Source organism: Octodon degus, unplaced genomic scaffold (genome assembly GCF_000260255.1).
Source record: "Octodon degus isolate 3935 unplaced genomic scaffold, OctDeg1.0 scaffold00074, whole genome shotgun sequence".
NCBI lineage: Eukaryota > Metazoa > Chordata > Mammalia > Rodentia > Octodontidae > Octodon > Octodon degus.
This window is the reverse complement of record NW_004524650.1, coordinates 11,392,606-11,402,604: the sequence shown is the minus strand read 5'-3', so window position 1 is coordinate 11,402,604 and position 9,999 is coordinate 11,392,606. Positions and strand designations below refer to the sequence as shown.

Sequence of the window (9,999 nt, the reverse complement as noted above, 5' to 3'; positions counted from 1 at the left end):
CGCCTACTTAGAACAAACTTAGTAAAGCACAGGGACCATGGTTCAATCCCCCAGCACCACATGCAGGCCAGTCCCCCTCTACCCCCGTGAGCTGGCCACACACACACACACACACACACACATATAAATAAATAAAATTAAAAAAAAAAAACAAAACAAAACAATACACAGGGGGCCTGCCCCTTAGCTCAGTTCTTTAACTGGCTGCTTCAACAAAGCAGTCAGGCTCAGGTTGCTGTGGTTCCATCCCCACAACTCAAGCCAGCCAAACCTGCCCTGAGGGCATTTGGAGAAAAAAAAAAAATCCTTATTCCATTTTAGGGCCAGGGAGATGGCTCAGTGGAATAAGCGCTTCCTGGCAAGCGCAACAGCTTGAGGTCAATCCCCCGTTCTGCAAAAACAAAAACAAAAACAAAAAACAATACACAACTTTCTTTTTTAGAACTGTTTTTAGATTTACAGAAAAATTGCAAAGATACTACAGAGAGTTCCTATCTACCCTGCATTCAGGTTCCCTATTATTTTTAGATCAGTGTGGCCCTCTTGTTACAATTAATGCAGCATTATTATATTTATTAATGCATTATTATTAATTCATCATTATTAACTAATGTCCATATGTCAGATAAATTTCTTTACTTTGTACCTAATGTCTGGACCCATCCAGATAACTCATTACATTTAGATATCACATCTCCTTCAGCTCCTCTTGGTAGCAACAATTTCTCCGAATTTGAAACATATACCTTGACAATTTGGAGGATTACTAGTTAGATGTTTAGTAAAATGTCCCTTACTTGGGATTTAGCTGACATCGGTGTTGGGATTAGATGATGTTTGTTGGCTCCAATGGATATTTATGGATATATATGGATATCATTGTCCTATGGATATCATCCTATGGATAGGGAGAACCACAATGATAAAGCACCTACTGTGTGCCCGGCTCATCCCTGTGATGACCAGGCCACTTGACAGCTAACCTCTACAGCATCTCCAAAGTCACCTCTTTCCCCTGCTGCAACTGTGCTCTCAGAAGGAACTATACAGATTTTTAATTTCTAAAAGTCAATCTAGGGGCTGGGGAGATGGCTCAGTAGGATAAGTGCTTGACTGGCAAATGCAAGGATCTGAGTTCAATCCCTGGTTCTGCCAAAAAAAAAAAAAAAAAAAAAAAAGCCAACCTGTAAAGCAGGGAATTTTAAAAAACGATTGTAGCATACAGTGTAAATACCTACACGAGCTGAAGATCAGCCTGAACTACATAGTGACACCGTGTCAAAAATTAAAAAGTAAAAAAATAAAAAAGAATAAATTACTGATTTAAAAAGATACATTTAGCTCCAATAAAGGAAATAAAATGCAATTATTGCTGTTTAAACATTGGGAGGAGGGACATAGTCTACAATATATGCATATTTTCATATTAAGGAATCAATTGCTATTGACTGAGATGCTAAACACAGAAGAGGCAGAGTGCGATGAAGGTAAATGGCAGGTGACTCCACGCTGGATGGAGCGAGAGTCTTCCTGACCCAGCTGGACCTGTGCAGGTGGAAGTGAAGGTTTCTAGGCTGGGGAGACAGCTCAGCAGCCTAAGCACCTGCTTGGCAAGCTCAAAGACCCGATTTTGATCCCGGCTACCGCATGCTGTGCCAGCCCCAGAACCCTGGGCATGCCCTGCAGGCCACTGAAATAGGGCGTGGTGGCGCAAGCCTGTAATTGCAATGCTGGGGTAGTGAGACAGGTGGATTACTGTGAGACTGAGCTGCGTAGTGAGACCCTGTACCGAATAAATACATAAATAAATAAATATAAATTAAAAAGAAAGGGTTCCTTCTTTTCATTGGAGGTTTATTTATTTTTTTTCCCCTACTTTGTGATTTATTACTTTGCACAGAAAAACCTAGATTGAGACAAATTTTTGGTAAAACTCTGGAGACTGAGGCAGGAGGATTTCTTTAGTCTACAAGTTGGAGACTGACCTGAGCAACATAACAAGAACCCCATCTCAAACAAAAAAACAAGCATGCAACAAAACACCCAAAAGATGATGTGTAGGATGTCCTAGGCTTTCTACCTACTATGACTCTCTTTCATTCCACTCAAAGCATCCAACTGCCTAAACTTTGTTCATACAAGAACCACGCTACAATATGATGTTTTGTTAAGGTGGGAGCCTCGCTTCTGAGTCAGTGAAAAGGATCATTTCCGTAGGCCTTTAATTGACAGAAATGTCAGTGAGGGCTGGCCAGGCAGCTCAGCTGACTAAAGTGCCTCCTTAGGCAGATGCAGCAACCAGGGTTTGATCCCTGACATGATCCCCTGCGTGCTGTGCCGGCCCAGCCCCTGGGGCACACTGAGACAGTGATTGAGACTGGGCATGGTGGCGCCCGCCTGTAATCCCAGCGTTTGGGAGGCTGAAAACAGGAGGATCACTCCGAGTTTGATCTGTGTAGTGAGACACTGTAGACCCTGCACTAAATACAAAAAAAGAAAGAAAGAAAGAAAGAAAGAAAGAAAGAAAGAAAGAAAGAAAGAAAGAAAGATCATTGAAAAGTAACTTTTGGAAAAAAAAAATTAAAGAAAAAAAAGAGGCCAGGAGATGACTCAGTAGAATAAGTGCTTCCCTGGCAAGCACAAGGGCCTGAGTTCAATCCCTGGTTCTGGAAAAAAAATAAATAAATAAAATAAAAAGAAAAAATAAAAAGAAAAGTAACTTTTGTTTCTCTCGGATTAAAGATTAAAAAGATTTTAGTTGCACAAGAGAGATTACCAAAAAGATGCATCCAATTTTCCAAGCTTGAAAAGTGTTGGCAATCTAGGGAAGAGCTCTGTGTTTCATTCATTTATACCCCAAGTTTCAGGTTTAAAAGCCCTTTAGTGTCATTAGCTAGTTATCTTCCAAAGGCGGCAGGGTAGTTAGAGGCAGAATCCGAGCCAGGGCAGCTTTTTTTTTTTTTTTGTTTCCTCCATCATTTAATCTCCAACTAGTAATCTGGGTGAAAGTCTCTAGAAGAAACTTTCACAGTGATTAGTGACTTAGGGCTTCGGGTACAACCCTGTAACACATGGCAGTCAATAGTGGGTGGCCCTGGGCAATTTTATTACTCGTTCCCTAAACCTCAGCTGCCTCATGAATAGCACCTACTTCATAATGATGATTAAATACATTAATGCAAAAACAGCATGTGCCTGGGCCATGCTATACCCGCAACAAATGCCCGTTGTCAGCTGCCATTATTCACATGCCCATGTTACCACAGGGATGGAAGGTTTAACAGAAAAAAATGTGTTTTAGCCCCCAGGACATGAGCTGCCCAGTTCATCCACAGGTATCCACAGGTGTTCCATCCTGGACAGCTGCTAGGTGGCTTTCATCTGCAAAACTGAGAAAAGCCATCTGAGCTATTTAGGTAGAAGACATTAGCATTTAATCTTCCAACCTGACAGACCTAGATGCATTCTTGTCAATGTAGAAGACTCTGTTGGGGGTGGCAGAGAAGCCAAGTCCAGCACCCCGGTTGTACTTCCAGCTAATGGCCCGGTCGTAGTCCTGCTGCAACTTCTGCTGCAAGGTGTCAGCTGCTACCTTGCCGAGGGCCATGTTGGGCCTTGTGGTCATGCAAGGGGAGTGGCTGACGGAAGGGGACAGATTCTTAAAGCCACCCATAAGTTTGAGAAATTTCAGTTTCTGTTCCTTGTTTTCAAAATCTGCAGTATCCCACTGGCCAAACTGGGTTCCCGTCCACTTCCTGGGTTCAAATGCTTCTGTCTTGCCTGACTCCCGATCAGTCTCTTCCTGCAAGGCCTTTCGCCTCACCTGGTCTATGTGTGCCTCGTCCATGTTGCCTTTCTTCTCCATCACCACCTCCAGGTCTGTATCTGGCTCCACAGGGATGAGCTCCAGTGGGCCAGGGCAGCTCTCTCCAGGCTCCTCCCTGGGCCAGGCTGGTCCCTCCTCCAAGGGGTCTACTGTTACCATGCTCTCTTTCTTCTTCTTTTTCTTCCTTTTCTGAGCCAGCTCAACAACTGGATTTTCTTCCTTTTTCTTAGCCTTTGTTTTCTTCTTCACTCTGGCTTTAGGGTGATCTCCTAGTGGGATGTACTCTACAACCTCAATTCTGACTGGCTTCTTCTTCTTTCCTTTCCTAGGGTTGGTCTCCATGGACCTGGAGAGCTCAGAATGGCCTGGGAGGGTGTCTTCTTCCTGGTGGACTTTCTTCTTCTTCTTCACTTTCCTGCTGTGTTCTCTGGAGCTGCCTTGCTTCCCTTTCTGCCCTGAGGATGCCTGCTCCTCAGCCCCCTTCTCCACCATGCATCCATATGTAGCATCTCCTGCCTCACAGAGCCAAGGGTCCTGGACAGAACAGGCTGTGGTATCCTGGTCCTTTCTTTCCTTCTTGTGTTTTTTGGGCTTCTTGCAAACTCTGGTTGTCTCCTCACCCAGACTGGGGTCAGGGGAGGTCTTTACCTCTGAGCCCTCTGATGTGGCCAGAGGCAAGGTCTTCCTCTTCTTCTTTTTCTTCCCACTGAAGGACTCTGAGTGGTCAAAGGCCTGCTTCCTGGGGCTGGGTGACTTCTCTGTCCGTCTCGCTTGTGATGTGGGCTCAGATTCTGGGAGTTCTTCATAAAAGTTGCTGTGGCCTGTCTTTTTCTTTTTTTTCTTCAACAAGGGTATATGGGACATCTGCTCTTAGCTTACAATCCTAGAGTGGGATGTGGTCCTCACAGAACTATCAGCAAAATAATTCTTATTTACACCTGAGTATTGAGTCTCTGGTTCTTTGACTACCTCCTTCTTCTTCTTCTTTTTCTCTGGAAGCCCAACATCCAGGTCTACTTTCTGAGTTTTGGTGATCATTTCTGCAGGACACACCGCCCCGCCTCCACATCCAGGGCAGCTTTTAAAGCTGTAAAGCCGTACATGTCTGTGCCAGCCCTGACCCGGGGTAGCTGTTTGCCTTTTTCCAGCGTAGGTCACTCAGCTCATGTGGTTATTCAGTCTCTAAAGTTCCTTCTCCAGGTTTGATATTTTATCCAGTACAAGTTACTGAAATACAAAACAACTTATTCCAAACAGCATCTCTTTTTCAAAATGTCTTGAAAATAAATACACATTGGTGACAGTGTGGCTTATCACCACATTAGAATCCATGATGCAAGGCTGGAGTATCGGCACTTAGTAAAAGCACTCTGAAGATTCTGGAGTGGACTCAGACCAAGAGCCACTAGCTGACCCAAGTGGCCACTAGCAACCCCTCCCACCTCTTGCCACTCACTGTATCTCCAGAAAATGAAATATGGTACTTGACTAAAGAAAACATTTTTTAAACATTTGCTATTAAGTATTACATCTTATTTTATGTGAAATACATGTTTGATACTATCAAAGTGCTCATGAAATTTGGAGAAGGTACAAGAATAAATATGCACGAATATGCATATAAATGTCGTTACAAAAATAATCACTAGTCATGCTTTGGAATATTTTTTCCATTTGATTGTGTGCTTTACCATACAAAAATTTAATAACATAGCAGTTATCAGACTTGCATATGTAGCTTTGTATGTTGGGTTTCTAATTTACCGTTGTAAGGATTACTCATCATTTCATGCTTTCAAAGTTATCTCTAAAACTTCTATTTAGCTAGGTGTCTTCCCTGTAATCCCAGCTATTTGGGAGACTGAGGAAGGAAGATTACAAATTTAAGGCCAGCCTAAACAATTTAGTGAGACCTGCCTGAAAAAATAAAACGGGGTGGAGATGTAGCTCTGTGGTAGGCATCTCTGGGCTCCATCTCCATCCTACTTCAGCACATAGCACCAGCCAACCAGCAATCACAGTAAAAACCCGCTAATGAAATGAGGCAAAGAACATCTATATTTAAGGTGACATCAAAACAGAAATGTAGGTACGCAAGTGCCCAGCCCTACATTGTCTTCTAGGTGTCCACGTTAGAATCTACGTATTAGTAGAGCCGGAACTGGTGCTCAGAGTCTGCAGGAAATCTTGACTACATTTGGTGTTGCGGTGCCCTCTACTGGCTATCGCGGGGTTGTGCCTGCTTCCCTCTGTAAATGGTTAATTTCCTGGAAAAAGGTCTCACTCTAAGAGGGCTTAGTTGCACGCCTGCGTGTTTAAATGATGTTTGTTTGTATTTTTATTTCTAGGTGTTTCTTTAAGGCATAATATAACCCAAGGGAATGCAAGAGCCGGCTGTGGGTCTATTTCTTTTTTATTCGTTCCACAGATTTAAACAATCTACCACATGTCACACATGGTGCCAGAGGGCTGGAGACACCAAGAGGAGAGGTCCAATTTGGAGGGCTTCGTTTTCCGGTGGGAGGGATACAGCTAAGGAGGGGGGTGACCTATTTAACAAGATTGTATATGCTAGCAGAAGAATGGACTCCTTGCAGACCTTGTTGGGTTTGGCAGTCAACAGGATGGACAGATGTCAGAGCCAGCTTGTTTTTGTTTACTCAGGAAATTAAAATTTATAATGGGCTGTAACACACTAGTAAGATAAAATGAATGGCTATAATCCAGAGTTTTAAGTGAGCTCCTATAAGGAAATAACTTTTGTTTTCCAGAAAATTATACTCTAGTACACAGTCCAAGAAGAAAGATGACAGCTGGTGGTTTTTTGTTTTTTTTTTGTACCAGGGATCAAACTCAGGACCTTGTGCTGGTTAGGCAGGTGCTTCTACCACTGAGCTATCTCCCCAGCCTGGCTGGTGCACTCTGAATGCACCTATCAATTTGGAACTTTACCTTGGTTTCTTGGAAATGAAATTCAGACAAATTAATCAGCTTTTCTAATCTGAGGAAGTCTGGAGCACAAGACAAAGCATTCATGGCCACTTCTTTTTATATGTGGCTCTCTTTGATCACAGTATATTGAGCTATATAAAATTGTCTCTAGGGCTGGGGATGTAGCTCAGTGGCACAGCGCCTACCTAGCAAGGGCAAGGCCCAGAGTTTGATTCCTAGTAGCAAAAAAGAAAATAGGAAGAAAAAAAAAAGAAGCGTCTCTAGATTAGTAAAGTCTTTTTAAAAATTTTTTTAAGTCTGAAGACCTGGATGGTGATGTTGGGTCTACACATAGGCCTAAGCATGACTTGATAATGTGTATAATGAATAAACATGGAGCAAGAAATTGCTGCCTGTATAACCTCTGGCAAGTTATTTCAATTCTGTTGAGGGGTCCTCATCTGGAAAAGAGCACAATTGGGGGCCTGCCCCTTAGCTCAGTTCTTTAAGTGGCTGCTTCAACAAAGCAGTCAGGCTCAGGTTGCTGTGGTTCCATCCCCACAACTCAAGCCAGCCAAACCTGCCCTGCAGGCATTCGGAGCAAAAAAAAAAAAAAAAGAAAAGAGCACAACTTACCTGACTGTAAGGATTAGGGACAAGGCCTGTAAGTGTCCCCCCTGCCCCCCAGTCCTGGCGCACAGTAGCTGCTCAATAGAGCACAGTAGACACCTCAATAGGCAGGGAGACAAGCGGGGCTCTGGAGCCAGCCAACTGGGCCTAAATCCTGGCTCTGGCCTTCATTAGCTATGTGATTGGGGCAAATACTTTACTCTCTGGGTAATTTACTGTCCCGGTTTCCTCACCTAGTGAGCTGGGGCATGATCACAGTGCCTACCTCATAGGATTATTAGGTGGATAAGATGAGTCAATACCTGTAATGTTGTGCCTTTGTTTATTTTATTTTATTGAGAAACAAATATCAATGAGACAGTTTCAAAGCTGGTTAATAGAACATTTTCAATAATCAATATATTGTACATTGTTATCTTCTCAGTGGTTATCTATAGTACAAGAAGCAGACAGGATATCCTGTCCAAACACTATTACTACAAATCTTTCTTCTCATTGAAGTAAAGGAAAGTAGCTGTAAATCTATCCTAACTATTGTGTACATAAGAATACAAAATGGTCCTTCCTTTCTATGCTTTTTTTTTGTTTGTTTGTTTAGTCCTGTCAGAGATGGGTATTCTATTGGCATCTAAATATTATAGGTGCTTGAATGTAATGTGCCTTTCAAAGTTACTAAGATATCTAGTTTAATAAAGATTAGTGTGGCCAGGGAGATGGCTCAGTAGAATAAGCATTTCCTTGGCAAGTGCAAAGGCCTGAGTTCAATCCCCAGTTCCAGAAAAAAAAAAAAAAAAAAAAAAAAAGATCAGCTACCATTTTATTGCTATTTCTTTTCAACTTGCAGAGATTCCTGTATGTTTTTGAAGTTCTGTATTATAGCCAGGGAGACAGATCTTGCCATATGTATAAAACACATCCCGTTAATGCTGTCATACCAGCTGTTTTGAGTTTTCTGTGGTTCTGGGGCTGCACCCAATAAAGTCCTTAGAGCCCTCAAGTAGTAATTACTTTGTTTAGCTGCTTTGCTAGAAGATAGTAATTCCTAGTTCTTGACTTTATTCCTTAAGTGTTTGTGGATTCTTTATAGAATATGAAGAGGAAGAATTACCCTGAGGCTAAATAGTAAAACATCGAGAAATCAGGATTTAACAGCATTGCCTCTTACTCTCCAAAATAATTGTATGATATAGTGCTTTTGTACAAATGAATCTCTGGGCAACTAATTAAAACCCATGTGCTGTGTGTGTGTGTGTGTGTGTGTGTGTGTGTACACTGATATGGCCAGTGCTCCTTCTGCTCCACGTACATAGTGGCCAATGTAGAGGTCGTCTAAAGAGCACCAAGAAGGATGTCACACCCAAAGCACACACACGGAGAAGGAGTTCTGCAAGGACACAACTTGCCTACTCACTACCTGTAACAGAAATGCACCGGTGAAACTGCCAGTACCTTCTTACCCAGAATGAGCAAAATTCTGCTTAGGAATTTAAGGAATGCCTTTTTACAAAGAAACAACAGTTAAAGCCAGGCAATTATGGGCACATGTCTATAATTCCAGCATTCTGCAGGGTTGACTCAGGGGAGTTGAAAACTCAAATGTGGCTTGCACAATTTAACTACTTAGCAAGACCCTGTCTCAAAGTAAGGAGTAGCAGTCTGCAGATGGAGCTCAGTGTGAAGGACCTCTAGTGTCACAGAAGGAGGCAACATGTATAGTGAACCGAAAGAACAGAGGAGAGGAAACAGTATGACATGAGAAAAGGAATGAAAAGGTGCAAATACAGCTTGTTCGGTGAACAGAAGATGGTGCTGTGTTGTTGGAGCATGAGGTATTTAGGCAAAGGTTTAATTGTTGGGGACAAAGGTCTCTCGCTCCGCAGGGAGTCCTGTCATCAGCCTTTCATAGGTTCATGAGGGTGGGGGTGGGGGCTTCTCCTAACCTCCAAGAACAAGTTCTAGTCATGACTTCTCATTAATTCTTTGTTTCTACACATAAAAACCCCATATTTCAAAATAAACTTTGTTGGTCTGGAATTTATTAACCTGTCACCCATTGAAACAAATTGTGTGTGTGTGTGTGTGTGTGTGTGTGTGTGTTGCTGAGGGTTGAAGCCAATCCTCGAATGTGCTAGGCAAGCACTCTGCCACTGAGCCACATTCCTAGCTCGCATCTGCTGGGAAATACATTGAAGGCAAACTGGCATACAACTTAGCACAAAAGCTTGGGCCCTTAGAGTAAAAAGCTGAACCTAGGAAAGTGGGAGCAGATCTTGAAGCCCAGTTACCCTCAGGGCAGAGGGTGAAGTGAAGGAAAGTTAACAATCAAGTCCCCAGTACTGCAAAAAGGTGCTCTGTGCTCAATCAATATTTGTTGAGTAAGTATATTAGGACACAGGATGATGGCCTCTTGGACATTTCAGGGTATCGCTGGGGTCTGTCCACCTACCTATAGAACAGCGCTTCTTCTGAAGAAGAGGAAGGAATGGAAGAAGAGAAGTGTATATGTTGACTCTCCATCTGAGGCCAGATTTTTTTCTAGAGTTTGGAATTCTTTGTCAGGTATTTTTGTCTTTTAGGGAGAGAGAGAGAGAGAGAGAGAGAGAGAGAGAGAG

The 9,999-nt window shown here is 42.7% G+C and overlaps 1 pseudogene; it reads right to left on the bottom strand.

The window, feature by feature from the left end:
* Nucleotides 1-3,186: 3,186 nt before the first annotated feature.
* Nucleotides 3,187-4,880, bottom strand: LOC101562223 (annotated as a pseudogene).
* Nucleotides 4,881-9,999: the final 5,119 nt, after the last annotated feature.